This window comes from Heterodontus francisci, unplaced genomic scaffold (genome assembly GCF_036365525.1).
Source record: "Heterodontus francisci isolate sHetFra1 unplaced genomic scaffold, sHetFra1.hap1 HAP1_SCAFFOLD_75, whole genome shotgun sequence".
Taxonomy (NCBI): domain Eukaryota; kingdom Metazoa; phylum Chordata; class Chondrichthyes; order Heterodontiformes; family Heterodontidae; genus Heterodontus; species Heterodontus francisci.
In genome coordinates, this window is record NW_027141820.1 from 1480405 (window position 1) to 1484989 (window position 4585).

Here is a 4585-nt window from a genome sequence, read left to right on the forward strand (position 1 = left end):
CATGAATGGTGGTGGAGAATTAAATAACGAACCAGATGAGGAGGGTCTAAAAACATCCCGATCCTCAATTTTGGTGGAGCCGAGCACGTCAGTGCAAAAGATGAAGCTGGAGCATTTGAAACCATCTTCAGTCAGAAATTGCTCAGTGGATGATTCATCTCGGCCTCTTGAGGTCCCCAGCATCACAGCTTCCAGTTTTCAGCCAATTTGCTTCACTCCCCATAATGGCAAGAAACAGCTGAAGGCACTCGATACAGAAAAGACTATGGGCCCGAACAACATTCCGGCTCTAGTGTAATTCTGAGTTCTTTTTGCCTTCAGTCTGGTTCAGTGAATATACTGAGTCGGATGTGTAGGTAAAATCAATTACTTTATTTGCGCATTTAGCCGGCTGACTTACTCTAATGCAACGACACTGACTCCACCCAGAGTCTGTCTGGTCCACTAAAGTAAGTGAAGTTTTTTGATACGGGTACCACTGTTCATACATTAAGATTCATGCTACACCCCCTTGTTTAACCAATCAGTGGGATACAATTCGACTTCACCCACGTGGTGACATGCAGTACATCTGTTACTGAGGTTACAATACACTCCATTCTCAATACATACTTGTTACTAATAAAATATTGTTTTGTACCAGCAAGATAAAACAAATCAGACAAGCAAGCTAATTAGCAAGAGCATAGGAATCATTTATAATCATTCGAGTCTCACTCCCTGCATGGATCATGAGTCTGTCTCTGCCTTGTGACAAGTAATTGCGGCGCATCCTGCTAAATCTATTCGGTGTACATTCCTGAGTGTTCCGTGCAGTCTGCAGCTACATCAAGTAGCGGCAGTTCACGAAGATAAGAGGGGCCTAGCACTCCTTATCACTCACACAGGGATGGACATCATTTGATTCACAGGAGTTCATTTGTTCCAAACCACAGGGAGTCACACAATCAGGCCAGAAAGAACAGATGTCTTTGCAATTACCAGTGTCGGCTAGTCTTTACAGTCTCATACGCTCTGCCTTTACTGTTAACTATTTCATTGTGGTTTCTGCCACTTAAAATCAAAGCTCAGCAAAGCTACTATTCCTAACTTGGCTATATTTCCCATTAAGCATAGTGCCATGCCTTTCTGCTCACTTCCACACTCGTACTGAAGACTTGTGCTCCAGAACTAGCTGCGCTCTCAGCCAAGCTGTTCCAGAAGAGCTGCAACACAGGCATCTACTTGACAATGTGGAAAATTACCCAAGTGTGCCCTCTCCGTAAAAAAAATGCAGGACAAATCCAATCTGACCAATTGCCGCCCCATCAGTCTACTACCAATCATCAGCAAAGTGATGGAAGATGTCACCAACAGTGCTATCAAGCACCACACACTTAGCAATAATCTGCTCATCGATGCTCAATTTAGGTTCTGCCAGGGTCTCTCAGCTCCAGGAAATAATTTGGCAGATAGAGTAGAATGTGGGAAAATGTGAGGTTATCCACTTTGGTCGGAAGAATAGAAAAGGAAAATATTATTTAAATTGTGAGAGATTACAGAATGCTGCGGTGCAGAAGGATCTGGGTGTCCTCGTACATGAATCACAAAAAGTTACCATGCAGGTACAGCAAATAATTAGGAAGGCAAATGGAATGTTACCCTTTATTGCAAGGGGGATGGAGTATAAAAGTAGAGAAGTCTTGCGACAAATGTACATGGTGCTGGTGAAACCACACCGAGAGTACTGTGTACAGTTTTGGTCTCCTTATTTAAGGAGGGATATACTTGCATTGGAGGCAGTTCAGAGAAGGTTCATTGGATTAATTCCTGTGATGAAGGTGTTGTCTCATGAGGAAAGTTGAGCAGGTTGGACCGATACTCATTGGAGTTGAGAAAAATGAAAGGAGAACGTATTGAGACATATAAGATTCTGAGGGAGCTTGACAGGGTAGATGCTGAGAGGATGTTTTCTCTCGTGGTGGAATCTAGAACTCGGGGACACAGTTTCAGATTTAGGGGTTTTTCATTTAAGAAGGAATTTCTTCTCTCAGAGGGTCATTAATCTTTGGAATTCTTTACCGCAGAGAGCAGTGGAGGCTGGGTCATTGAATGGCTTCAAGATTTTTATCTACAAGAGAGCCAAGGGTTATGTGGGCAGGCAAGAAAGTGGGGTTGAGGTCATGATCAGGTCAGCCATGATCCTATTGAATGGCGGAGCAAGCTCGAGGGGTCAAATGGCCTACTCCTGCTACTAGTTCTTCTGATCTTATGTTCGTCTGACCTCATTGCAGCTTGGTCCAAACAGAGATGAAAGACTGGAATTCCAGAGGAGAGGTGAGAGTGATTGCCCTTGAGTGAGTGTGGCATCAAGGATCCCCAGCAAATTTGAAGTCAATGGGAATCAGGGGGAAAACTCTCCACTTGTTGAAGTCATACCTCGCACAAAACAAGATGTTGTGGTTAGTGGAGGCCAATCATCTCAGCCCAGGACATTGCCTCAGGAGTTTCTCAGGGTAGTGTCGCAGACCCAAACATCCCAGCTGTTTCATTGACGACTTTCTCTTCAACATAAGTCAGAAGTGGGAATGTTAGATGATGATTCACAACTCTTCAGATACTGAAGCAGTCTGTGCCTGCAAGCAGCAAGACCTGAGCAACATTCAGGCTTGAGCTGATAAGTGACAAGCAACCTTCTGGCCACACAAGTGCCAAGCAGTGAACATCTCCAATGAGAGAGAGAAAAAATCTGCCTTTTGATATTCAGAAGCATTATCATCGTTAAATCCCCCACCATCAACATCTTGACCAGAAACGTAACTGGACCAGTCACATCAATGCTGTGGCTATCAGCGCAGGTCAGAGATTACGAATTCTGCAGCAAGTATCTCACCTCCTGACACCCCAAATCCTGTCCACCATCTACAAGGCACAAGTCAGGAGTGGGATGGAATACATCCCACTCAACAACACTCAAGAAGCTCAACACCATCCAGGACAAAGCAGCACACTTGATCGGCACCTAACCCGCCACCTTAAACATTCAATCCCTCCACAACCAGTAAACAGCGGCTGCAGTGTGTACCATCTCCATATGCACTGCAGCAACTCGCCAAGTATCCTTCAACAGCACCTTCCAAACTCGTGACCACTATCACCTCGAAGGACAAGGGCAGCAGATGCATGGGAACTCACTACCTGCAGGTTCCCCTCCAAGTCACTCACCATCCTGACTTGGAACGATATCGCCATTTCTTCACTGTTGTTGGGTCACAATCCTGGAACTCCCTCCCCAATAGCACTGTGGGTGTTCCTGCACCATATGGACTGCATCAGTTCAAGAAGGCAGCTCTCCACCACCTTCTCAACGGCAATAGGAATGGGGAATAAATGCTCGCCTTATCAGCGATACTCACACCCAAGAATGAATAAAAACCAAATCACTCTCCACAGATTCCCCACAATCTGGGCTTGGACAATCACTTCAGGAGCACAGAGCTTTATATCACTGCAACATGAGTTCCAATCTTCATATTCTGTTCACTTTTCACATTATTTTCGACCAGTCCACGAGCTTTTATTAATTCAGTATTCGGGTCTCTGCTCCTCCGCCGTTTCTAACATCTCACATCTTCCAAAAAAACTCTCTGATCTATCGCAGGTAGCAGATTACCCCTCATTTTAAACTCCATCTGCCAAAGCATTGCTCACTCAATTAATCGATCAAGAAGATTTGAAAATAAATTTCTTGCCAAAGGATAATTTTCTGCATCTGCTCCCTCGCCATTTGCTTTTCCCATTTGTCTTTCACTTGGTGCAAAGCCAGAGAAAGTAAAGATGGAAGGAAGGAGGGGAAGAAAAATCTTGCTCCGTTTCGTGATCCCTATTTGATCTTCATTCCAGTGCAGTTTGGGTGAAGAATTCCAAATGTCTGTCTCAATTTTAATAAAGTATAACCAATTTTGGAATCACTATCTGGACACAGACAAAAACGGGTTTTGAGGCTTACTTTACACATAAACTCCCCCAACATAAATAGTTCATAAACAAGTGGCAAGGATGGGATTCGAACCCAAACATGCAGAGCACAATGAATTAGCAGTCCATCGCCTTAACCTCTCGGCCACCTTGTCAGTTGCATAAGCCTAGCTGTCACCTTCAGCACAGCTTCTAGCTGTGCAGCGAGCTGTGTCATGATGGAAATATATCTTCTGCAAGTAAATGAAGTTGGGAATGGAGCGGTGTGAAACATTTTCAGACCATGTCCAACACATTTCTACTCAGTGTGAAAACCCACCACGGAAAGACTGGAACATACAATCATTTCATCACATCATGATTAACATCACTCAGAAACCGGAACCATGAGGTCACTGACGAAGTCATGAAGACCGAATTTCTCATGAAATGACAACTGAACTAACTGACTGGAAGAATTGCTTTAACTCCACATGACCAGAGAGACACAGCCTCAGATCATCTTGTCGGGTGGTGTAAACAGATATCACTGCTTCTGATCTTCACCAGAACAGAGAGTGAGATGTGACATTGATCATCAAACAGACTGTGAGAGAATACAACAGAATAAAACACATGGAGAGACACT

The 4585-nt window shown here is 44.1% G+C and overlaps 1 non-coding gene across 1 annotated transcript; it reads right to left on the reverse strand.

Moving 5' to 3' along the window:
• Window positions 1-4030: 4030 nt before the first annotated feature.
• trnas-gcu (transfer RNA serine (anticodon GCU)) lies at window positions 4031-4112 on the reverse strand. Its single transcript has one exon. It is a non-coding gene; the product is annotated as a tRNA-Ser (tRNA).
• Between the last annotated feature and the right edge of the window lie 473 nt (window positions 4113-4585).